The 27,038-nt window shown below is 45.6% G+C and overlaps 1 protein-coding gene across 16 annotated transcripts in view; it reads right to left on the bottom strand.

The window, feature by feature from the left end:
* The window catches only part of LOC103347106 (uncharacterized), a 619,502-nt gene that overhangs the window by 577,828 nt on the left and 14,636 nt on the right, over positions 1–27,038 (bottom strand). For 14 of the 16 annotated variants that reach the window (XR_011383700.1, XR_011383690.1, XR_011383692.1 and 11 more), the window contains exons 4-6: positions 23,490–23,528; positions 13,818–13,897; positions 11,419–11,578 (exon numbers count right to left, since the gene is read on the bottom strand). The gene's annotated coding sequence lies outside the window, so the exon portion shown is untranslated. Of the gene's footprint in view, positions 1–11,418; positions 11,579–13,817; positions 13,898–23,489; positions 23,529–23,732; positions 26,688–27,038 lie in introns of those variants that run through there. The other 2 variants (XM_070061488.1, XM_070061484.1) reach the window with 2 other exon arrangements.

Below are 27,038 nucleotides of genomic sequence, written 5' to 3'. Positions count from 1 at the left end.
GGGGCAGTAACCAAAAGTCTTACATCAAGGAAAAGCCCAGGACCTGATAGCTTTGCTGCTGGATTCTATAAAACATTCAAAGAGCAAGTAACTCCACTGCACTGCGCTGATCCGATGGCAGGAGCCAGGTACTTCTCCTGGTCTCCCATGCGGGTGCAGGGCCCAAGCACTTGGGCCATCCTCCACCGCACTCCCTGGCCACAGAAGAGAGCTGGCCTGGAAGAGGGGCAACCGGGACAGAATCCGGCGCCCCGACTGGGACTAGAACCCGGTGTGCCGGCACTGCAAGGCAGAGGATTAGCCTAGTGAGCCGCGGCACTGGCCAATTCTACCTCTTTATTATTTAAGAAGTGAGCATGAAAATGCCAATGTTTTTCTCAACCGTATCTATGGGACAGCCCCACTCAAATTTCCCTGGAGCTGTTTCACAGATCCTGACACACAATGTACACACCCAGATCCCACACCTTATGGAAAATGTGACACAACACAGACCCACATCGCTGGGTCAGAGGGCAAGTGCTGGGCCTTCCCAAAGGTGCGCACGAGGTGTGACTGACACAGGGCCCTCCACTGTGGGGTGACGGGGACTGTCACAACCACTGGAGGAAGCCATGGATGCAAATCACCATGCACAAGGCCCAGACAGAGCCACTTTTACATCGATGGATGCTGTCTGTAAGGGCTTCTATCATCCAAGGGCTCCTACAACTTCATCCCGTCCATGGTTCCTCAGTAGGAAGCTGGGACCTGTACTGTGTCCATAGCGAAAGAATCCTACTGGAAAACCCTTACCTATGTCGCTTAGGGAAGTATGAACAAAAGTGAGTGAGCCTGTAAGACATGTAACTATTTAAATACTCATAAATTCTATGAACTAGTTAATCTTCCTTTACCTGTGTAGCTGTATCCTTGCATCTGGGAAGTTTCAACATCCTAGGAGGAAAGAATTGGTACCATCATTATTTACAGAGATGTCTACTTCCTGAATGGATAAATTGTTTACCCTCCTGAATGGATAAATGTACATGATCCAACTTTATGCTGTCTACACTGAATTCAAAGATAAATATACATATAAGCTGAAAATGTAAGGATTGGAGGGGCCAGTATAGTGCAATAGTGGGTAAAGCCGCCGCCTGCAGCACTGGCATCCCGTAAGGGTGCCAGTTCAAGACCCGGCAGCTCCACTTCCAATCCAGCTCTCTGCTATGGCCTGGGAAAGCAGTAGAAGATGGCCCAAGTCCTTGGGCCCCTGCACCAGCATGGGAGACCCAGAAGAAGCTCCTGGCTCCTGGCTTCAGAATGGCTCAGCTCATGCCATTGCAGCCTTTCAGGGAGTGAACCAGCAGATGGAAGACTTTTCTCCCTGTCTCTGTCTCTCTGTACCTCTTTTTTTTTAAAAAAAAAAAAAAGAGCAAAAATGAAGGGTTGGAAAAAGATATATCATGTAAATGGAAACCAGCAACAAGCTGCAGGAACCATATTGATATCAGATAAAATAGACTTTAAATTAAGAGCTGCAAAAAGAGACAAGGATATCATATATTCATAAAAGGATCAATTCATCAAGATAATATAACATATATGAAAATACAGGCACACAAGACCATACAAATACAGTAAATATTATTAGGGCTAAAGGGAGAGATAGACTCTACCACAGTAACACCAGGAGACTTCAACCACTGACAGGCATCAAAGAAACATCAGAGTTGTACCATATCATATAGCAAATGGACCTAGGAGACTTTAAACATCATTTCCCCAACAATTATAGAGTACACATTCTACTCATCAGCACATGGAACATTTTCTAGGATAGACCCCAGATGAGGCCACAAATCAAGACTCAGTAAACAAAAAAATAAATTGACGTCATGTATATTTTCAAACCACAAAGGAAAACATTTAGAAATCAATTATGCGGGCCAGAGCTGTGGTGTAGTGGGTGAAGCTGCCTCCTGCAGTGCCAGCATCCCATATGGGAGCTGGTTCGAGTCCTGGCTGCTCCACTTCCAATCCAGCTCTCTGCTATGGCCTGGGAAAGCAGCAGAAGATGGCCCAAGTCCTTGGGCCTCTGCACCCATGTGGGAAACCTGGAGGAAACTCCTGGATCCTGCCTTCGAATCAGCATAGCTCCAGCTATTGTGGCTAATTGGTGAGTGAACCAGCGAATGGACGCCCCCCACCCTCCGCTGCTTCTCCTTTGTGTAATTCTGACTTTCAAATAAATAAATAAATCTTTAAAAATGTTAATTGGGGCCGGCGCCGCAGCTCACTAGGCTAATCCTCCACCTAGCGGCGCCGGCACACCGGGTTCTAGTCCCGGTCGGGGCGCCGGATTCTGTCCCGGTTGCCCCTCTTCCAGGCCAGATCTCTGCTGTGGCCCGGGAAGGCAGTGGAGGATGGACCAGGTGCTTGGGCCCTGCACCCCATGGGAGACCAGGAAAAGCACCTGGCTCCTGGCTCCTGCCATGGGATCAGCACAGTGCGCTGGCCGCAGTGCGCCGGCCGCGGCGGCGATTGGAGGGTGAACCAATGGCAAAGGAAGACCTTTCTCTCTGTCTCTCTCTCTCTCACTGTCCACTCTGCCTGTCAAAAAAAATATTAATTGTAACAATAGAAAATCTGCAAATACATGGAAATTAAAGAACATGCTACTGAATGACTAATGGATCATGGAAGAAATTAAAGTAGAAATAAAAATTCTTGAAACAAATGAGAATATCAACAAAGCATATCAAAATCTGAGGACAGCCAATGCAGTATTCCGAGGAAGGTTTACAACAACAAGCTTCCCTTAAAATGGAAAGATCTCAAATAAATTATCTAATATTCAAGTTAAAGACTTGGAAAAGCAAGAAAAACCATACCCAAAATTAGTAGGAGGTGAGAAATCAAGAGAATCAGAGCAGAAATTAATGAAACTCAAACAAAACTAACAACTCTTAAAATCAAAAAAAAGGAAAAGATGGTTTTTGAAAAATAAGCAAAACAGCTAAATCTTTAGCCAACTAACAAAGAAAACAGAGAAAAAACCTAAAATAAATAAAATTAGAGATGAAACATGATACCACAGAAACACAAAGAATTACAAGTGACTCCTGTGAATGACTTTGTGCTATCAACTTAGAAAACCTTGAAGAGATAGATGAATTCCTGGGTGCACGCTATCTGCCAATATTACTTCAAGAAGATATAGAAAACCATAACAATGTGATTGAAGCAGTACCTAAAGTCTCCTGTCAAAGAAAGGTCCAGGACCTGATGTCTTTACAACTGAATTCTACAGAACATTTAGACAGGAACTAACTCCAATACTTTGCAAATTATTCCAAAACACTGAAAATGAAAGAATTCTGCTGAATTATTTTTATGAGGCCAGTGTTACTCTGATACCAAAACCAAAGACATAACATAAAAAGTAAACTACAGACCAATATTCCTGATACACACAGATGTAGAAATGCTCAACAAAAGATTAGCAAACTGAATCCAACACTACATCAAAAAGATCATATACCATGATCAACTAGCATTTACCCCAGAGGTGCAAGTGTGGTTCAACATTCACAAACCCATAAATATAAGTCACAGTAGCAGACTGAAGAACACCATATGATCATCTCGATAGATGCAGAGAAATCATGATTCAGCATCCCATCTCTATAAAAACCCTCAACAAATTAGTTCTACAAGCAGCATATCTCAAAATGATACAGCTACATGTGTGTGCATGTATGTATATGACAAACTGGCAATCAGTATCATCCTGAATTCAGAACACTTGAAAGCAGATCCAGAACAAGACAAGGATGTCCAATTTTTACCACTCGTACTTGATATAGTGTTGAGAGCATGAGCAAGGGGGAGGGGGCGCTGTGCTGTGGCGTAGTGAGTAAAGCCACTGCCTGTAGTGCCAGTATCCCTTATGGGTGCCAGTTTCTGTCCTGGATGCTCCTCTTCTGATCCAGCTCTCTGCTATGGCCTGGGAAAGCAGTGGAAGATGGCCCAAGTCCTTGGTCCCCTGTACCCACGTGGGAGACCCAGAAGAAGCGCCTGGCTCCTGGCTTCGATCGGCACAGCTCTGGCAGTTGCACCCATCTGGGGAGTGAACCAGTGGATGGAAGACCTCTCTCTCTCTCTCTCTCTCTCTCTCTTTCTGCTTCTGCCTCCGCCTCTGCCTCTCTGTAACTCTGCCTTTCAAATAAATAAATATATCTTAAAAATTAGAAAGTTTTAGCATGAGCAATTACAGAATTAAAGAAACAATGAGCTTCAAATGTCACAGAAGACGAAACCAAATATCCATGTTTGCAGATGACATGATGCTGTACAGTGCTAGGTCATGCCTCTCATTCAAACTGTTACCTCAACTATATTGGAAACAGATCCTCTTAAGTCACTCAACTTACTTCACAAGGAGGGAATGATAATGTGTGGGTCTTGGAGTCAGTTTTGGAAACAAAACTTGGACTCTAAAATGACCACGCTTGGACACTGAAAAATATGTGTGTAGACAGCAGTACAGCATCACCTACAGTGTGGCATGGCTCACTTTGAAAATTCCATGGTGTCCTGTCGCCAGGGTAACAAGGTGAGTGACATCATCCTGCCATTCCAACTGTCACTCTCTTGAGCTGAAAGGTTCAAACTTGAGTGAGGTGGGAACATGCGTATCGTCCTATCCAGAGTGGTCGCGATGGGAAATCTCAACTGCTGTCCAGCAGGTAGGCCACACTGACCTCCACAATGCTGCTTCTCCACCGGCCACTTACCTTCTGCTTAATCACTCTCTTCATGGACTGTCATTTCCCCATTCCAGGCTGTCTACAGATTTATAAAGATAGTTGGTCATCCGTATTATTCAGTTTCTACTTTTGATGCTTCTGTTAAGTTTGTTGTTTCAAAATATTTCCTAAATTTAGAGAAACACATTATTTCCAATGTCAAGTTTGTTCACACCTTATCCAGAGAATGATGACAGGAAAGAAACTCACACTACTCTCTTCAGTCAGGAAAAATTAAGACCAAACACAACACAGACATCACACAAAAAGGCACTTTCAAGTCAATCTCTTTTCTTTGAGGAGGTCGCCATCTGAGACCAAGACTGTAAGAACAGTCTGAACCCAGATATCTTTTTGTCACATTGGAAGAAACCAGGATTTCAGGGTGGGGTGGATAAACACATGAACCCTGCTGTTTGGGGGTTACAGGGAAATGGGGAGGAGGGACAGCGCCATTGGACAGTGGGGCAGACATCTGAAGACAGAGAGAAGGGGGCCTGCCTGATGGTCCTCAAGCACAATCATGGGTTGGATGGGGCAAGCCTGGCGATGGATGAACCTCACCGATGGGAGAGGGAACTGTGTATGCTGTCCCTGCAGGGTCTAGAGAGAGGTGAAGAGTTCCTAGGGACTGGGTTTTGGTGAGAAAGGTCATGGGCATGAAGGTGCAAACACAGAGTTGCTACAGACATTGCCTTTTTCAGACAGGGATTTGAGACTGCTCAGCCACTTTCTCTGAAGGACAGATATTAACTTTTCTGTAGCATTAAAAAATTCATCTGAGACAGAGTAAATGATAAAGGAAGAAGACCCCCAAGCTCAGGATTCTCAAGTCTAGCAGTCCAAGATCAGGTGCCCATATCAAGAGTCCCATGTTGTGTCCCATCATTGTGGAAAAGTAGAAGAGCAAGCAGAGTGACAGAAGAGAGACAGGAAGAGGGGTTGGGCTTGTGTTCTAGTGACTCTCCCCCGTATTAACCAATTCAGTACTGAGAGAACCACACAAACTCCTTTCAACAACCTGATCCATTATTGAATGGGAAAACTGGGAAGAAAGTGAGGAACTGCAATGATCATACACTTCTCTGTGGTCTCCTGCCAGCTGGATGTCAACAGCTGTCTGTATTGTCATACTGTTCCAGGTTCTTGTCTAAAGAGTTTTAGACGAAAAGGAAGTTGGAGGTCAAGAACATCGACTGTCCATTCCACACAGAAGGCCGGAAAAATCCATGTCTTGCCAAAGAACAGGATGCCCACAACAAAGGAATCAGTTGAAGGTACTCTGCAAATTCAATCATGAAGCACATTCAACAATCAGGATTCTGCTTTATTCAGGGCCTCATAGTTAAGACAAAACTCTTAAAAAGCTATTCTATCTGTATCTTTCATTCCGTGACTGCAAAATTAAAATTGGTCAACTCAATCAGCAGGGTGACCACTACACAGGGAAGACATGTTAACAACTTAAACTTGGGGTCACTGTTAGTAGTAACATCTAAGCTACTATTCAGACGTTTGCCCAATTGTCCAACATGGGCTGAAATGGACATCTTACTGAGAGAGTACCACCAGATTTCACACCAATATTAACAATTGGAGATAAAATAGGAAAACTGAACAGATAGCTCCTAAGGTTCTCATACTGGACTCCCACTTCCCTTTTTCTGATGACACTTCCACTAGTAGGGTACATTTGTTATGGAGACTGAACCAATAAAGAAATGTTACTATTGACTCAACTCCCAAGTCTGCACTAAGGTGGTTTCTGATGGTACAGTCCTAGGAGTTATTCATCTTTACCCATGTTTCTATAACCCTTGAATGACCCCAGAACATGACCCTAGAACTGGTCATTTTAAATATCTGTTTAGTCATTCTTTTTCAGTTTCCTAGAGTTGGAATTAGATTTGGTAACATACATCTAAGAACTCTCCTGCTCCTTTTTGTGGCTTGATTGCTCAATGAATTTCATCACTGAGTTATACCCCCTTGGATAGATGGGCCAATGTTCTTGGTCCTGGTTTCCAATTTAAGCAATCAGGAAGAAAGCCACCAGAAACAGTCATGTGGCAGGGTTCTGTGGGGACAAAATTTTTTAAATTAATTGGGTAAACACCTAGGACTATGGCCCCTTGCTTGGATGGGGATGACATTTTTCTTGGTAAAACTGACTGGAGTTCACCAATGAATCCACATGGCCCTGACACCTTCTTTCACTTTTTGTAGCTGTAAAGTTCTCTTCAAAGGCTCGGGCCCATGGGTTAGTTTGGGTAGTTTCTGACTCTGAAGGAATTTCAGGCTTCGTTGAACCTACTTGTGGGCATACAGTATGTAAAGTACTTTTTTCTTTTCCTTTTCCTGTCCATGCCATGAAAGGTGAGGATTCCCTTCTCATTTGCAGTACCAGACATTGTTTCTCCTCTTTTTGCCTTGTGCTTAGACAGGCGGAGGTTTCACAATCTTATGCATTTTTTTCAAAAGAAATATTTTTTGACTTTTTGTTTTATTCTGCCCATTTCCTATTTCCTATTACATTCATTTCTGAGAAAATTGCTATTTTTTCATTTTTTATCTAATTTACATCGGATTGCTTTTGGTCATCTACTTTTCTGGGCTGTAAGAATCCCTTATTGATTTTAGATCATCATTGTTTTCTAAAGTGTTTCACTCAAGGGCTCCATTTTCCTTCTGAGCACTGCTTCATTGCAACCCAAAGTTGCAAAATGGGTTTTTATTTGCTTTGTTCAAAATAGTTTAAAATGTCTATACAGTCTTCTTTGTCCCATTTGTTTTGGAGAGTATGCTTTTTAGCTTCCATAGTTCTTACAAAATTTACCAAGTAATCTTCATTGCATTGATTGAACTCTATTGTATTACCATAGTTGCCTAATGGCACAAGCTGTGTGACTTACATTACTTTAAGTGAGTGGTTGTGTGACAGAGCTCATACTTTGATCTGCCTTGGAGACTTCTTCATATGAACCTGAGAAGAATGTGTTTCCCTCATGGCTGAAATGTCTCTACACGCCAATCAAAATAGTTAGTTGAGGGATAATAATTTTCTCAGGCTGCCATAATCAAGTGCCTGGTTGGTGGTCAGTTTGAAGTACATGATATTTCATTTTCCCACAGGTCTGGAGATTGGGTGTCAGAAATCTAGGTTTATGCATAGTCACCCTCCCACAGAAACCCATCAGGACTAATCTTTCCTGTCCCTTCCCAGCTTCTGCTGGTTTCCTGGAAATCCTGGGCCTCCTGTGTGCCTACCATAGCACCTGAATTTCTGCCCCCATCATTTCATGGCATCCTTCCATCTTGGACCTGTTTCCTCATCTTGTAAAAATGCCAGTCATATGGGAACAAGTCCTTGCTACTCCAATATGAATTCATATTAACTGGATAATCCTCCAATGACTCCATGCCCAAATAAGGTCACCTTCACAGGTCCTTCAAGTGAAAGGGGGAGGGAACATGCTGAAGCCCTCATACTGCTGTTCATTTCAACTCCACCTGGCTTGTTTCATTCCTGCTCAGTCAATTTTCAACAGTAGTGAATTTGTGCCCCCCCCCATGCCACTCTACTGGAGGTCTCTGACTCTAATAAACCTTTTATATTTTAAGATTTATTTATTTATTTGAAAGTCAGAGTTACACAGAGACAGAAGGAGAGGCAGAGAGAGGAGTCCTCCATCCGCAACTGGCCACAGTGGCTGGAGCTGGGCTGATCTGAAGCCAGGAGCCAGGAGATTCTTCCAGGTCTCCCATATGGGTGCAGGGGCCCAAGGACTTGGACCATCTTCTACTGCTCTCCCAGGCCATAGCAGAGAGCTGGATTGGAAATGGAGCAGCCGGGTCTCAAGCCTGTGCCCATATGGGATGCCAGCACTGCAGGTAGCAGCTTAACCTGCTACGTCACAGTGCAGGCCTCCTCTAATAAATCTCAAAAAAAAATATTGAATTTGTCTATCCGCCCTTGTAGTTCCATCCATTTTTGCCTCAAGAATTCTGAGGCTCTACTATCAGGCAAATGCACAGTAAATATTGATCTAGACTGTTCAACAACATTTGCTTTATTACAGAATGCCCATATTTGTCTCTAATACTGACCTTATTCTGAGATCTGATTATAAGAATAAATTAGAGCTAATGGCTGTAATGGCTGGAGCTGTGCTAATCCAAAGCCAGGAGCCAGGCACAACTTCCTCATCTCCCACGTGGGGCAGGGGCCCAAGGACTTGGGCCATCTTCCACTGCTTTCCCAGGCCATAGCAGAGAGCTGGACTGGAAGAGGGGCAGTTGGGACTAGAACTGGTGCCCATACGGGATGCCAGCACTTCAGCCAGAGGATTAACCTACTGTGCCATGGTGCCGGCCCCTATGTTGGCTTTTTTGAGGTAGTATCTCCCTGTCACTCTCTGTGTATCACCAAAAAGTGGACGGCAGAAGATGAAGCAGGTATCTCTCTGTACATAAGTTTTCACGGCAAGCAGAAAGCAGAAACAACAAAAACTGGGTTATTTCCCAGTATCCAACAACAAACAGATGAGTAATGACAATGTGGTATATGAACACAATGGAAGTGTTTTAATATGTAAAATGAATTAACGTTTTATACCACACCAGGGATGGACATGGTAACACATGACACTGTAATAAGGTGGACACAGAAAGACAAACATTGTATGTTTCCATTACAATGACATGTCTACACTAGGCAAATTCAAAGGGACTGGAAGTACAGATTAGTCGGGGATGGAAGGAGGAGAAGGTAAAGTTCTTCCGTTATAGATGCAGAGTTTAGATTGGGTATGAAGACAATTGTTGGGGCACACAGGGGTGGTGCTTACACAGCATTGCCAAGTAATTCATGCCACTGAAATTTTCACTTACAAGTGATTCAGATAATAAATGTCCACTTGCCCAGAGCAATTTAAAAATGCATGAAAGGAAAGATGGCAAATGTAATAGCTGCTTATGTAGATTCATGGAGGTAAATGATCTTGGGACACAACAAGAAAAATGTGGGGATTTCCATGGTCTACATTTTGGGCATTTCCATGCCCATTTTGGGCAGGAGCAATGATGAGGCATCATCAAGGAATCAGTGCACTATGGCATTCGCCTATTTCTAAATTGACTGTTCCGTAATGATTTGGTTGCTGGTAGGAAGAAAGCCAAAACTCCCCTTCTCATTTCTTTCCTGCTCCTCTTCTTGGGCTTTGTCATCCACCAGGGAGGATGGCCCAGCAGTGGCACATGTGCAGTTCCAAGCCCACATCAGGTGGCCTTCCTGCTCCTTGTGGGTGCAGGGCTGGCTTGTCTTTTTCTTGCTCTGTTACTGAGTGCAGCACAGAACTCCTGACATTGTTCACTGCTCACCAACCACTCACACACAGCCTAGGCCCATGTCCACAGCAAGCAAGTCTCCCTACCGAACTCATCCACAACACCTGACAGTTACCCTGTGGTTCTCCTAGCTGCTCCTGAGGACCTGGTGGAAGCGATTCCGAGAGACAGAGCAGAGGAGGAGGTCACATCTCTTGGCAAGGTATGACTGGGGTTTTTGGTCACAGAAAGAAATGTTCCTGGTATACAATCACTAGTCTTATTTACTTACTTATTGGAGTTAGAGAGATAGGGGAACAAGGCAAAAGATCTTCCATCTAGTAGTTTACTCCCCAGATGCCTTCAAAGGCCAGAGTTGGTCCAGGCCAAAGCCAGGAGTCCAGTGCGCTATCCAGATCTCCCACATGAGTGACAGGGGACATTCTCCATGCCTCCCCAGGCACAACAGCATGGCATTGTATTGGAAGCTGAGCAACCAGGATGCAAACTGGCACTGCAGGATGGACTGCTGGCACTGCAGGCAGCAGTTCCGTTCACTGTGTCACAACATCAGGCCCAGGCAACGTTTTTCTCAGATACGAAAATCTGAACGCCTATACTGAAGATGACTTCCACAGTTTATTTGTGGGGGAAGCCCAGGGCATGTCTGTTATAAAGTGAGACATGACTCAAGAGGGTCTCCTGAAATCACAGCATCAATTACAAGTGATGTGGTGCTGGGCGTTTTCCACAGGAGCAGTTCTGCATAGTTTAAATATTTTACTGATTTAAAACATTTATTCTTTATTTGAAAGGCAGAATAACAGGGAGACAGACAGACAAAGATCTTAAATCCTCTGGTTACCTTCCCAAATGGCTATAATGGCTGGGCCTGGCCATGTGGAAGCCAGGAGTCAGTAACTCCATCTGGGGGTCTCCCACTGGTTGGAAGGGACTCAAATACTTGGGACATCCTCCACTGCCTTCCCAGGTACATGAGCAGGGAACTGGCAGCAGCAGGGCAGCCTGGACTTGATTTGGTGCTCTGATATGGGATGCTTGCCTCACAGGGGGCAGCCTAACCCAGTGTGCCACAAGGCCAACCCCCAGGTTTTCATTTTCACAAATGAATGTTGCATTTGCCAACCAAAATGAACATGTAAAATGGGCTGTGAAAAGCTCACGTATTTCACACAAGTATCCTCTGTGCTTTATTTGGGGCATTTGCCTCATGCACTGATCCCATCAAGTTTCCCAAGGTCAGCACCAGGAGAAGAGACCTGTGCAAACAGTATCTGACCTCACAGTGACTTCCTTTCTCTGACTGCAGGTGGACTCAGGATCCAGTGGACACTGTACGTATTCTAGAATGCCTCCGGTGCTGAGGAACAACTGAAGGGAGGAGACACTGGGACCTTCCTGCCGGTTCTCTTCTGGAGAGCCAACCTGATTCCAGCTTCCTGGTGGATTAAAAAGATTGAGGGTGTGGTAAAACAAAACCAGAAAGACTATCACATAGCTACAGGCATCTAAGGCAGGCCCTGGAAATAGCTATGTCATTTAGATGGTGGGGGTTTCTGTGCCCCAGTATGGTGAGTTTTTATGAGTGAGCGTGTATGTCTTTGAAAGTGCTTGGATGCGTATATGTGTACAGACTTCCCACAGAAAAAGTGTTCCCAAATGCACAGCTCAAGGTTCAATTCTCAAAAAACAAAAACAAAAAGAACCTGATCACCCTCCACACTTTATGTAAATGAGTTCATTCAACCCTCACCCCACATGTGTCTGATGGTTAGGTCACAATTCCATGGCTTAGCTGGATATGAAACATACTCCCAACATATGTGAAAAGTATTTAATACTAATAAAAACAGTTTAAAATATATTTAGGGAGCTGGAAAGGTCAACATGATTTGATCATCACACACTGTCTGCATACAATGAATCCTTATGCTATAATCCATAAAGATACCATTTATAATGGCAATAAAAACAATAAGATCAGGAGAAAAGTTTTACCATAATGCCTTGTGCTCATTTTTAAATGGTGGAATTTCAACATTTTTACATCTTCTTCATTTACTTGTGTGGTACCTAGGGATTGGCAATAAATGAACATGTTGCTTTGCCTACAACTGAGTCTTTCTCCCCATAACGGGTGCTTTTAATTAAGTTCAGAAGCTCATAGGAGAGATGACATATTCAAATACAATAAACAGATATTGATCCCTGAGTAGTAGTGACCTTGGGAAACATAAAGACGACAGTAGCAGTTTATTTGGCTTCTAAGCATGCAGGAGTCGTCCCAGGATTCTTACGGAAATACAGCAACCGTGGTGGTATTGGCCCCAAATAGTTCCCATGAATGAAGCTGCCTTGAGCTAGAAAGCTTAAAGCTCTGCTTCTCAGGTCTTTCACGTTCTTCTCCTCGGCCTTAACCCTCACCCCATGCCCATGTCCACCAATGCTCCCTGAAGCACCAGTGTACTGACAGTCACCATATGTCCGTCTAGTGCCCCTGGAGGATGCATGGGAGGAGCTTCCTGGTGACACGGAGGATAAAGAAACTCCAGAGTACACTGAGGTAAGGGCCCCTGCCTTCCTCTAAAACAGAAATGTTCCTTCCTTGGCTTCTTCCTTTCTCAACCAGATGAAGAGAAGAAAAATCTGACCATGGATAGGGTCCATGATACACCCTGTGCACGGTGAGGGCCACTGAGAGGGAGAGTTTATATCAACAGAGAGCTGACGTGGGACACAGGGACAAAATGACTGTCAGGACTGGACCACAGCAAGCTTTTCTCTGCAGCACTTCTCCGCTTTTGAAAGGAATATTGTGACTTCCAACCACAGTGGACTGGAGAGACACGTCCCCCATGAAGAGCTCATGCCTCCTGGCCTGAGTGTGATCGCTCTGCTCACGTCTTTGGGTTCCCTCCATAGGACCACTCTCTCACACGGGGTTTCCCAGTGTCACCAAGAGCATTAAAGACAGGTGCAAAGGGACACAGAGTGCTCAGACCCTCATGGTGCCATTTTCTAATTACAGGTGATCTCAATACGAACAGCAAGTGGTATGTATTCGGGAATCACGTACTCCCTGTAGTACGAATAGTCCAGATGACAGCACAGATGGGACTATCTTGGGGCCTTTAGTGTGGAAGGCCACCTGATGCCCAATTCCTGCTATGAAAGAGGACTAGGAGTGTGGTGGTGGGAAATTAACTTCCTCATAAAGGGTAATGATCATTTTCTGGGGTCCCTGGAAGATACTGGCTTGTGCATGGGGGTGGGCTTTATCTCTGTGGATTCCCATGTATTACAGTTCAGTTCAGAGTGCACACGTCTGGCAGTTTGTGTGTATTACCCTAGTTATGTTCCTCTGAAGCCACTATCAGTTCTCTATAAAAAAACAATCACAGAGGTATTGCTGCATGGTTATAGGAATATGTATATAAAAGAGTGAGGGGTTTCAGATGCAGGCTGGAGGCACCGTATTTCAGTGCACTAGGGAAAGTGAGATGTTGAGAGGTGGTGCCGTCAGCTCCTCTCCCTCCCTGGAAGGTTTGAAGCTGTGGTCAATGTCTGCCTGAAGGTCAGGTCCACAGAGCCCAGGAAGGGGCTGAGAGCACAAGAAGGGGCAGGGTCATGCTGAGCAATCCAGTGGAGGAACGGGCAAGACGCTCTGTGAATACTTACTGTCTGTGTTTGTGTCTCTCAAGATTGGGTCTTACAGAGCGTTCCCGACTATAACAGTGAGGATGAAGCCCAGTGGCTACCTATGGAGGAACAAGGTGACACTTCTTAGGCACAGTGATGGGAATCTGAGGCAGGAAGAAGAAGGCAAAGTTCAGAGATCCTCTCACTTATACAGAGGTGAAGCCATCTAGGCCCTGGGATAGGGATACAGACATGGGGTCCAAGGTTGGCCTACATCATCCAACCAGCAGCAGGGATCCGAGTCCTCACCTCAAGTCTAACTCTCCCCTTTCCTTCTCCCTGCAACCACAACACCCCTGCTCTGGTGCACATGGAAGGCTATGTGGCTGCATCCGAACATTCCCTCGGGAGCAGCGATCTGGGAGTAAGTGATTTCTTCTTTCATCTCTTTTCTGATTCTCTTGCTTTCTTGCTCACAAGCCCCTGGCCCTGCTTCTCCCACATTCCCTCCTCACCACAGTGGATGATTCGCATCCTGAAGGACCTGGTGGCATCCAGGCAGTGGATGTCCTTGCACTGTGGATGCTGATCCAGTCTCTCTACAGCCCTCCCCTCTCCCTTCATCAGCCCTGCCCTCACTCCTCACCCCCACACTGCACTATGAAACGGTGCTGAGGAACACGACTGCCCACATAGGGCGCTGGGGTGGGACAGGCAAAGTTGGGCACCAATCTCATTGGGAGAGAGGACTCCAGGGAAGTCTGACTCTGGCCTCCATGTCCCCCAGGAGAGGGCTTTTCCTTAATGCCTGGTTCAGGAAACATATTTGTCTCCTTCCAGCTGTCCACATGTTCCCTGGATGTGAACTATCCCCAAAGTCTTCAGGACATGGAGGACCTCGATGAAGATCAGGAAATGTGAGTTTGGAGCAGGTAGACGGGGGTCAGGGAAGTAAGGGCACATGGACTCCATTGCTTCACATTCTTTGTGACACCTCAGGGAAGCCAACAAACTGGAGCCCAGAGGTGGAGAGGCTGCCGTCGAGCCTGACCTGGAGAGTGGAGAGGAATGGCTATTCAGAATCCACACAGGTGAGTGAAGGATGCGCCCTGAGGTGGTTCCAGGGACACATCCTCCTAGGGCTCCCAGGCTGAGCCCCCAGAGCTGTTTTCATCTGAAGGGAAGGCTGGGGGTGCTGGTACGACTGGCATGTGAATGGCTTCAGTGTGGCCACGGGTGGTGGTGTTTCTGGAAGAGCCACCAGAGCCACTCAACACCTCCCTCTAGAGGGCACTTTCCTGCCTGCCCGACATGGATGCCAACAGGGAGCCTCACCAGCTGTGGTGGGACACTGGTGTTGTCCCTGAGCTCCTCCACCTCGAGACAATGAGGTGAGGATGGACAGAGGGAGGCACCTCTGGGCTCCTTTTCACACCAGAAGAGGCCACAGATCCACCTTTGCAGCCTTGTGGGTACGAGGCCCATCCTGACACCACTTAGAGGCCAGTGCAGAACAAGGGGCTGCTGGGATTTCCCCAATCCTCGGGGGGCCCTCAGCCCCTTTTCTTAGAGGGTGATGACCGAGGCTTTTTAAAATATGTTTAAACTGTTTTATTGGGGGGGATATAAAATCATCTGTATAGCTGTCAAGTTCTAACAGAAACACTTGACATCAATTCAAAGCAAAGATCACTTTGGAGAGACACAGGAGCAGGGCCACAAGTCCCTCTGTTCTTCTCATCTGTGCTCTGATTTTACACTTCAATTACACACACACACTGGTTTTATGACCCTTTCAGAAGAAGTGGCTTCCATCCCAGTTCCATGCTGAAAGGTACTAAAGGAATCATGATATGGTTTTAATGCCACAAAATAACTGTTTCCAATTACATGCTTGAGATCAGATCTACAGGGAGGATAGAAAGAAGTTCTGCAGGATTAGGGAAGGAAACCGAAGAGCTGGGGAAGTTGTCTGTAGTTAACATGTGGGTCACAGGCTGGATCCTGGATCCTGATGGTGAGGTCAGACTCGGCAGGATCACGGCCCCACCCTGTGTCATCAGACCCAGGGGAGTAGGCCTTGGCTTTTTAATCCCAGGACCAGGTTAGAATGTCTTACTTACACAAATCTACCAAAAATAGATGCTGCTGAATAAGTGGGGAAAAAGGGACACTAGCCCGCTGTTGCTGTGAATGCAAACTGGTAAAGCCTCTATGGAAGCCAGTGTGGAGATTCCTCAGAAACCTGAATATAACCCTACCATACAATCCAGCCAATCCTCTCCTTGGAATTTACCCAAAGGATATTAAATTGGCAAACAAAAGAGCTGTCTGCACCTCAATGTTTATTGCAGCTCAATTCACAATAGCTAAGACATGGAATCGACCTAAATGCCCATCAACAGTAGACTGGATAAATAAATTATGGGACATGTACTCTATAGAATACTATACAGCAGTAAAAAAAAATGAAATCTGGTCATTTGCAACAAAATGGAGGAATCTGGCAAACATCAAGCTGAGTGAAATAAGCCAGTCCCAAAGGGACAAATATCATACGTTCTCCCTGATTGGTGACAACTAACTGAGCATCTAAAAGGAAACCTGTTGAAGTGAAATGGACACTATGAGAAACAGTGACTTGATCAGCCCTTGTCCTGATTGTCGAGGAACAACTTACTACTTTATTCCTTTTAATATGTTTTTTTGTTCTATTTAGTACCATTGATTGAACTCCTTAATTAACACACAATTATTCTAAAGTGTTGAAATTTAACTGAAAAGTGATCCCCATTAAATCTAAGAGTGGGAGAAAGAGAGGGAGGAGATGTACAGTTTGGCACATGCACAATCGGACTTACCCCTAATGGTAGAGCTAGAAACATACCAGGGGATTCCAATTCATTCCCATCAAGGTGGCATGTACCAATGCATCTCACTAGTAAAACTGATCAATTTCAGTTCACAGTTGATCCTACTGATAGGCCTAAGAGTCAAAGGGACACATAAACAAGACTAGTGTCTGCTAATACTAACTGATAGAATAAAAAAGGGAGAGAACGATCCAACATGAGAAGCGGGATACACAGCAGACTCACAGAATGGCAGATGTTTTAAACAGCACTTTGGCCTCAGTTCAGCCCTAAAGGCATTCGGATCTGGCTGAAGAGCCCATGAGAGTATTTTAGGCATGGAAAGCCAAGACACTCAGGGAAAAAACAAATGACCTAAATGAAAGATCTATGTGAGTGAGATCCCAGCAGAAAGAACAGGCCATCAAAGAAAGAGGTACCTTTCTCTGAAGGGAGGAGAGAACTTCCACTTTGACTATGGCCTTGTCTAAACAAGATGGGAGTTGGCGAACTCAAGAGGCTCCCAGGCCAGCGCCGTGGCTCACTAGGCTAGTCCTCTGCCTGTGGCGCTGGAACCCCAGGTTCTAGTCCCGGTTGGGGCACTGGATTCTGTCCCAGTTGCTCCTCTTTCAGTCCAGCTCTCTGCTGTGGCCTGGGAGGGCAGCGGAGGATTGCCCAAGTGCTTGGGCCCTGCACCTGCATGGGAGACCAGGAGGAAGTTGGCTCCTGGCTTAGGATTGGCGCAACAAGCCGGCCGCAGCACATTGGCCATAGCACCCATTTGGGGGGTTAACCAATGGAAGGAAGACCTTTCTCTCTGACTCTAACTCTACCTGTCAAAATAAATAAATAAATAAATAAATAAATAAAGAGGCTTCCATAGCATTGGCAGCTCAGGACAAGAACCTCGGGTGATTACTGACATCATAAATAAGAGTGTCAATTGTTAAACCAACAACAGGTGTCACTGTGCACTTGCTCCTCATGTCGGATCTCTGTCCTTAATGTGTTGTACTATGTGAATTAACGGTATAACTGTTACTCAAACAAGTGCTCTATACTTTGTGTTTCTGTGTGGGTGCAAAATGTTGAAATTTTTACTTAGTGTATACTAAACTGATCTTCTGTATATAAAGATAATTGAAAATGAATCTTGATGTGAATGGGATGGGAGAGGGAGTGGGAGATAGGATGGTTGTGGTGGGAGGGAGTTTATGGGGGAAAAAGCCGCTACAATCCAAAAGTTGTACTTCGGAAATTTATATTTAGTAAATGAGAGAGAGAGAGAGAGAGAGAGAGAGAGAGAGAGAGAGAGAGAAATCCCAGGGCCCGAGAGACTTGCCCTTTCCTGTGCATCAAGTTCACAGTTTAAGGGGTCCCCTCCCTGAAGGCTGTCCCATGAATGCCTGGGGGAATTCGCCCTAGCAAATGGGCCTCAGTGACCAGGACCCTGACTACTGCTGAGTTCGGGAGATCCTGAGATCAGGAGCCCTGTGAGTGCTGTACACCCACCCCACTTCCCACACCCCTGCTGCATCCCTGTCCCCCCACTGACCCCTGCTCCTGTGTCTTTCTTGCAGACATCTTCAGCTGCTCGGAAGTCTGCAGTGTGGAGTCCTTGGACCCAGAGGAGCTGGAGCTTCCCACACCATCGGAAGCTTGAACCACACAGGAGGAGACACAACAGCAGCCACGGCCCTCCTCACCAGTCCTCTGCGAGCTCTGATATTAAATCATTACCGAGCACCAGTTGGTTTCATATGGTTTTGTCTAATAAAGCACAGTGTAGGAAAACAAGCTTAGCAAAGGTAGAAGTTCAAAGGGTCCGGGAGCTGTCACCTGGTGAGTGCCCTCACCAGCACTCTCTGGAAAGGAACCGGAAAGATGTGGTCTCCACTGAAAGTCACTGCCAGGCGTGGTCTTTTCAATCTGTGCTGCAGCAATGACTTCCTAGTGGTTGTGTTGTCTCGTGTCTGCTCCTCCTCTGGAAGGGACCATGAGGTCCATCTCACCCAGGACCTCTCATGACCACCTGGACGTCAAAGCATTTATCACCTAAGGTCAGCTTGGATGGCCCAAAATTCCTGACTTATCCTTTCTCTTCTTGAGTATCTTTTTTTTTCTCCTGTATTTTTTATTTTAAAGTATTGATCCAAACAGCGAAGTTACAGTTCTAGCCCATCTTTCTGTCTCTCTCTCTTTTTTTAACTTTTATTAATGAATATAAATTTCCAAATTACAACTTATGGATTACAATGGTTTCCCCCCCATACCGTCCCTCCCACCCACAACCCTCCCCTTTCCCACTCCCTCTCCCCTTCCATTCACATCAAGATTCATTTTCGATTATCTTAATATACAGATCAGCTTAGTATACATTAAGTAAGGATTTCAACAGTTTGTTCCCACACAGAAACATAAAGTGAAAAATAATAGATGATTTTTTCTAAATGTTCATGAAATCAGATCAGACCTATTGTCATGTTTAATCCCAGTGGGAGTCAAGTTGGGAATTGATAATTTCTTTTTTTTTGTACAGAAGATCAGTTTAGTATACATTAAGTAAAGATTTCAACGGTTTGCACCCCCATAGACACACAAAGTGAAATATACTGTTTGAGTACTCGTTATAGCATTAAGCCTCAATGTACAGTACATTAAGGACAGAGATCCTACATGAGGAGTAAGTGCACAGTGACTCCTGTTGTTGACTTTACAAATTGACACTCCTGTTTATGGCATCAGTAATCTCCCTATGCACCAGTCATGAGTTTCCAAGGCTATGGAAGCCCCTTGAGTTCTCCGACTCTTATCTTGTTTAGACAAGGTCATAGTCAAAGTGGAGGTTCTCTCCTCCCTTCAGAGAAAGGTACCTCCTTCTTTGAAGACCTGTTCTTTCCACTGGGATCTCACTCACAGAGATCTTTTTGCCAGAGTGTCTTGGCTTTCCATGCCTGAAATACTCTCATGGGCTTTTCAGCCAGATCCGAATGCCTTTAGGGCTGATTCTGAGGCCAGAGTGCTATTTAGGACATCTGCCATTCTATGAGTCTGCTGAGTATCTCACTTCCCATGTTGGATCACTCTCCCCTTTATTTATTCTATCGGTTAGTGTTAGCAGATACTAGACTTGTTTATGTGCTCCCTTTGACTCTTAGTGCTTTCATTATGATCAATTGTGAACTGAAATTGATCACTTGGACTAGTGAGATGGCATTGGTACATGCCACCTTGATGGGATTGAATTGGAATCCCCTGGTATGTTTCTAACTCTACCATTTGGGGCAAGTCAGCTTGAGCATGTCCCAAATTATACATCTCTTCCCTCTCTTATTCCCACTCTTATGTTTAACAGGGATCACATTTCAGTTAATTTTCAACACTTAAGAATAACTGTGTGATAATTACAGAATTAAACCAGTCATATTAAGTAGAACAGACAAAAAAAAATACTAAGAGGGATAATGTATTAAGTTGTTCATTAACAGCCAGGGCTATGCTGATCAAGTCACCATTTCTCATAGTGTCCATTTCACTTCAGGAGGTTTCCTTTTTGGTGTTCAGTCAGTCGTCACCGATCAGGGAGAACATATGGTATTTGTCCCTTTGGGACTGGCTTATTTCACTCAGCATGATGTGTTCCAGATTCCTCCATTTTGTTGCAAATGACTGGATTTCATTGTTTCTTACTGCGGTATAGTATTCTAAAGAATACATATCCCATAATTTCTTTATCCAGTCTACCGTTGATGGGCATTTAGGTTGGTTCCAGGTCTTGGCTATTGTGAATTGCGCTGCAATAAACATTAGGGTGCAGACCGCTTTTTTATTTGTCAATTTAAACTCCTTTGGGTAAATTCCAAGGAGTGGGATGGCTGGGTCAAACGGTAGGGTTATCTTCAGGTTTCTGAGGAATCTCCAGACTGATTTCCATAGTGGCTTGACCAGTTTGCATTCCCACCAACAGTGGGTTAGTGTCCCTTTTTCCCCACATCCTCGCCAGCATCTGTTGTTGGTAGATTTCTGTATGTGAGCCATTCTAACTGGGGTGAGGTGAAACCTCATTGTGGTTTTGATTTGCATTTCCCTGATTACTAATGACCTTGAACATTTTTTCATGTGCCTGTTGGCCATTTGCATTTCCTCTTTTGAAAAATGTCTATTGAGGTCCTTGGCCCATCTCTTAAGTGGGTTGTTGGTTTTGTTTTTGTGGAGTTTCTTGATCTCTTTGTAGATTCTGGTTATTAACCCTTTATCTGTTGCATAGTTTGCAAATATTTTTTCCCATTCTGTCTGTTGTCTCTTCACTCTCCTGACTGTTTCTTTTGCAGTACAGAAACTTCTCAATTTGATGCAATCCCAATAGTTAATTTTGGCTTTGACTGCTTGTGCCTCCCGGGTCTTTTCCAGAAACTCTTTGCCTGTGCCAATATCTTGAAGGGTTTCTCCAATGTTCTCTAGTAACTTGATGGTGTCAGGTCCTAGAAATGCTCACCCACACAGTTACAGGGTAGTGTCTGTCTGTCTCAGAAATAAATGCCCAGGGACAGAAGTCCACCAATGATTTCCAAATACAAGAATTTCTATGCAAGAAAATGTACATACACAAATAAATCACATACAACACAAGAAGAAACACACAACCTCTGCGGTTAGGGGGCACTGGGCTCTCCCTTCCCTGTTGCTCTGCATTGGGCTCATAACCACCCAAGAAGACCCTTCACACCAGTTTCAGGGTGTGATCACTGATACTCCCCAGGGGTGTGCCCATGCACAACCCTGACCACAGTGACTTCCCTCTCTATGGGGAGCTGGCCATCCTTGCCTGAGATTTTACCCAGAAGGAAAAGAACATTTTGTACAACCCAGGGTCTCAGAGCCTGGACTACAGACTGGGGTAGATGGAGTTGGGCCTCTCCTCTGAGAACTCCCACTCAATCTGAGTTATCTTTATGTATTTGAAAAGCAGGGTGATATGTAGAGAGAGATAGAGGGTGAAGATCTTCCATCTGCTGGTTCACTCCCCAAATGGCCACAAAAGCCAGGGCTAGGCCAGACCAAAGCCAGGAGTCTGGAACTCCATCTGGGTCTCCCACATGGGTGCAGGGACCCAAGGAATTGGACCACCTTCTATTTCTTTCCCAGGTGCATTAGCAGAGGGTTGGATAGCAAGCAGAGCAGATAAGACACAGCTTGACTCCCATATGGGATGCTGGCATCGTAGGTGGTGGCTGAACCCGCTGTGCCATAATGCTGGCCCTTCCTCTGGGTTTTGAGGTTTCCTTTTAGGCAGGATAGGCAGGTACCAGGAAGATGACACCTGGCTGCAGGGTCAGCTATGCCATGGTGCCACCAGAATGTGGATCTGCACACTCCCCAGAGTCAGCTCTGGCCACCATCCCTGAAGATTACACACTCTGGGAGCCAGACTCGGCCAAAATGAACTTGTCCTAGAGATGTGGACCAGGCTAGCTGGAGGGCCACCACACTAGCTTTCTGGGAAACACACGGAACCTACATGCTGTAAGCCGCTTGTCTTGGAGGGGCATTCTGGGCCCACAGCAGGTTTACCAGCCTTCTGAACAACATGACATAAAAGAGATCCAGCTCACCAGGTCAGAGGGCGACTTTCAGTCCTGCTGGCCCATTAAGATATATAAGGAGTGTTTCTAACTTAGGGCCCAACTCTCTTGGGCAAAGAGGTTTAGCCAACTGCTAGAGGTAAGTGGGACTGGGGATTGCACATGTACAACCCAGGACAAAGTAGGACCTAAGGCCGTGGAAAGCCCACGTCCTGTCCCACCTCAAGCAGCAAGTTTCCAGACATCTCTTGGTTTGTTGGTGAGAGAATGAGCCCTGTCTGATGTCCAAAGGGAAACAACCAACTTCCAATAAATCTTTGGCTACACAACTCTGTAAATGTTTATAAACACTGAATGAACCTCTAAAGATGTATGTGTGTGTGTGTTTCTGTGTGTGTTTGTGTAACTACTCACACTTGTTTAAAATTACAGAAAAATTTTCCAGGACCCATCTGCTACATCCTTGTAGCTGAGAACCTTCAACATCCTAGGAATATGGATTCATCACTATCATCACTCTATGTCAGAAAAAGTAATATAGTTAGAAAAATCTATGATTCCTAAATATATGCATCTATAAACTGAAAGTATACACATGGAAACAAATAACACACATCAGGCAGGGAAACACACAACTTGACACACAATCTTTTTTGTCCTCATGACAGTGAGATCTCCTCTCCCACTCTGGATAGCTGGGAGGCAAAAATACCCATGGAGTCCTTTTGCTGCCAAGTCCGGGGTCCCTTGGCTGACACCAATCTTCACGGCCATGTCACTGAACCACCCCGACAGCAGGGACTTCACTCTCAGTGTGGAGCTGGCCACTCTTTCCAGAGAAACAAAGCACATCCTCTGAATACCCAAGGGGACCTGATCCAGGAGTGACAGCTGTACCTGTGCCTTTCCCTTGAGAACGTCTCACTCTCTTTCCTAAAACTACCCTGGAGGCAGCACTCACAGACTTAAGGTGCTACGGTGCTGGACTGAGGATAGCCATGAAGGAAAGGCAGCAAGATGGGAATTAGGGGAATTCTTCGGGCCCAGGAACAGCTCCAGACTGGTATTACCAAGCATTATTAGACCACCGGGTCTGGCCCACACTCCCTTGAGCTGGAAAGTGAACCTGACAAGCTGAGGACCAGCTCACTGACTTGGAAACATTTAGGATCCACATACCTTAGGCCTCTCTCACTTGTGGGGGACACTCTGGACCCACATCTTTCCTTTTACAAAAACACTTGAAAGAGCCTACAGATAGGAAATGGATCCTTTACCTGTGTAGGTGTATTCTTGGGTACAGAATGCTCCAACTCCTAGGAGGAAAGAATTCATTACTATTGTAATTTCTAGAAAGGTATACATATACAACTACATACACACATATTGTATAATAATATAGCCACAAATAAATCTACAACTCCCAAATACATGAGTATCACCCTGAAACAGCTCACTGGCTCTCAGTGGGGAGCTGGCCACTCTTCCCAAAGATGCTTACCACAAAGGAAAGTTCATACCTTCAATAACCCATGGAGGACTCAGACACTCAGGTGCCAACAGGGGAGGCTGCAGCTGGGCCTCTCCCTTGAGAACATGTCCTCATTCTGTGTTCTGAGATTGCCATGAGAGCAGTACACATAGGCATGAGGTCAGGTGACTAAAGGGACAAGATGCAGTGCCATCAGAATGTACATGTTTGGGGACTTTCCAGAGACAGATTTGAGTCCAAGCTACTCTGCTTCCAGTCCAGCTTCCTGCTTATGTATCTGGGAAGGCAGCAGAAAACGGCCTAAGTTCTTGAACCCCTGCCACCCAAGTGGGAGACCAGGATGGAATTCCTGGCTCCTGGCTGTGGCTCGTTCCACACTTGATGGCTGTAGCAATTTGGGAAGTAAACCAGTAGATGGAAGTGCTCTCTCTCTCTCTCTCTCTTCGCTCTCTCTCTCTCTCTTTTTCTCTCTCTTTCCTCCTTGCTCTCTCTTGCTCTGCCTTTCATATAAATAAGTAAATCTTTCTGAAAAATCAACTGCAAGTTATGTATGGAAAAACTGAAAAAGTGACTACAAATACCCAAAGATTCAGACTCAGAAAAGATGCAAGAGAATCTAAAGCCCACCCTTAGGCTGACCCCAGGCATATATATAATGTACAATATACACATACATGTACATACACATAATGCATACACACATATGTATATACATGCACATACATATAATGGACATTAATTAAAAATGAGAAAATGTTAACCATGAACAGCAAACGTGGGGCGGGGAAGATTTCCAGAGTTATCACATTATGGATTAGAAGGTCTTGTTGGGGGAGGCCCAGGATGGTTGTATAGGGTGTAACCCGCTAGTCCCCAGCTGCCCTGGGACACAAAAAGAACAAAGGAGGCACCACACTTCCAGGGGTCTCACTGACAGAGATGTTTGGCGAAGAAGTAAAGAAACAAGAAAGACTCTGTGGGACAAGAGGAGAGAAGGAGACCCTGCTGCAGCCACACAGCAGACCAGCTGCCAGCTTGAGAGCGGCCATCTTGCCACGTCAAGGCAGGAAGCAAGTGCCCCGGGCCCCTCCCTCACAGCTTTAGCTGAGAGGTAATTCCAGTCACCTGATGACCCCCACGTCTGCCTACAGAGCTGACTGTGGTCTCAGCGACCGCCAGGCTTGCAGAAGGGAAGCCACATGGATCCCTGCCCCTCCCTGACTCTGCAGAGAGCCATACTCGGCAACAAAAAGTCACACAAACCTCTATTCACTCCTGCCAGCATCAGCATCAGGGCAACATGTGGGGCAAAGACAGACCACCTGCTTGCTGCAGCTAGGAGAGTTTGGGGCATGAGCCCCAGAGCTATGCTCACCATTCTATGTGAGCCAGGAGGATTCACCTTAGCTTCTGGGCGATAACACCAAAAACAACCCATAAAAAATCTGCTCCACCCTGGGAGATCTGGGTAATGACTCCACTATACCCTGCAACACAAAGACCATAGCAATCAGTTCTTAATGTCTCAGTGCCACTGGAATCTCCCTGGGGGACCTAGGGAAGACCCTACCTGCAATCGATCACTCTGGACTCATACACTCCAGAGCACAATGTCCTGTCTCCCTTGCATTCACACTGTAGGACTGGACCAATGTTCAGTTCACATCCGCTGGTCCTAGGACTAGGGCTGTTGGTGTTCTAAGCCACAGCACCAGTTGGACTCCCTAGTAGGGTGGAGGAAAGGTCCATCCACATCCCACAGTCTTAGAGCTACGGCAATCCATGTCACAAGCCCTGGCATCACTCAGGTCAGCAGGATGAGGGAACACCCATCCTTGTCTTCCTCAGCACAAAGAACAAGGCCCTAGCTATCACCATCACCAGGAAGACTGATGCCAAACTTGTCGTGGACCAAAGACACACATGCTAGAAAATCCATATTCATCTAAAGCCACACTCGCATCCCTACAAACTGTAGCATACGAAACCACTGTATCACCTGCAGATACACTGACACTGATTAAGTCAAAGAAATCACTGAGACTACATTCCCAGGCACACCTAGAACCAAAGACAAAGGTACAAGTCAAGTGATACCCTGCATTCCAGCTAAAGCATAAACCCATTTCCTATAAAAATTACTCCATAAAGAGGAAGGGACAAGTACACAAGATGTGCAGAGGTCAACCTAGGAACACAGGAGGCATGAAGAAGCAAGGTAGCATAATGCCTCCAAAATAACACAATAATCCTGCAGAATTAGATCCTGAGCTGAAGGAAATCTATGGAATGACAGATACAGAATTCAAAATAATGATGGTAAGGAAATTCAGTCAGATACAAGAGAACATTATAGACAGACAGACTAAAGAAATGAGAAAATCAATGAGTGACATGAATGAAAATATTTCTAATGATGTAGAACTCATTAAGAAGAACCCAACAGGCTAAGCCTCCATCTGCTGTACCAACACCCATAAAGCTGCCAGTTCATGTCCCAGCTGCTCCTCTTCCAATCCAGCTCTCTGGTATGGCCTGGGAAAGTTGTGGAAGATGACCTAGGTGCTTGGGCCCCTCACCCTGTGGGAGACCAGAAGTTTCTGGTTCCTGGCTTTGGGTTGGCTCAGCTCTGGCCATGGCAGCCATTTGGGGAGTGAGTTAACAGATGATAGACTTTTCTGTCTTCCTCTCTTTCTAACTGTAACTCTCAAATAAGGAAATAAATTTTTTTTTGACAGGCAGAATAAGACAGTGAGAGAGAGAGAGAGAGAGAGAGAGAGAGAGAAAGGTCTTCATTCCGTTGATTCACCCCTCAAATATCAGCTACAGCTGGTGCACAGCACCAATCCGCAGCCAGGAACTGGGTATTTCTTGCTGGTCTCCCATGCGGATGCTGGGCCCAAGTACTTGGGCCATCCTCTACTGCCTTCCCTGGCCACAGCAGAGAGCTGTACTGGAAGAGGAGTAACCAGGACAGAATCTGGCGCCCCAACTGGAACTAGAACCCAGGGTGCCTTAAAAAGTACCAAACAGAACCGGAGCCGTGCCTCAATAGGCTAATCCTCCGCCTGGCAGTGACGGCACACCGGGTTCTAGTCCTGGTTGGGGTGCCGGATTCTGTCCCGGTTGCCCCTCTTCCAGGCCAGCGCTCTGCTATTGCCTGGGAGTGCAGTGGAGGATGGCCCAAGTGCTTGGGCCCTGCACCCCATGGGAGACCAGGAGAAGTACCTGGCTCCTGCCTTCGGATCAGCACAGCACACTGGCCGCGGCGGCCATTAGAGGGTGAACCAATGGAAAAGGAAGACTTTTCTCTCTGTCTCTCTCTCCCACTGTC

Source organism: Oryctolagus cuniculus, chromosome 17 (genome assembly GCF_964237555.1).
Source record: "Oryctolagus cuniculus chromosome 17, mOryCun1.1, whole genome shotgun sequence".
NCBI lineage: Eukaryota > Metazoa > Chordata > Mammalia > Lagomorpha > Leporidae > Oryctolagus > Oryctolagus cuniculus.
The sequence above is the reverse complement of the archived record's forward strand: the minus strand, read 5'-3'. Positions and strand labels throughout refer to the sequence as shown.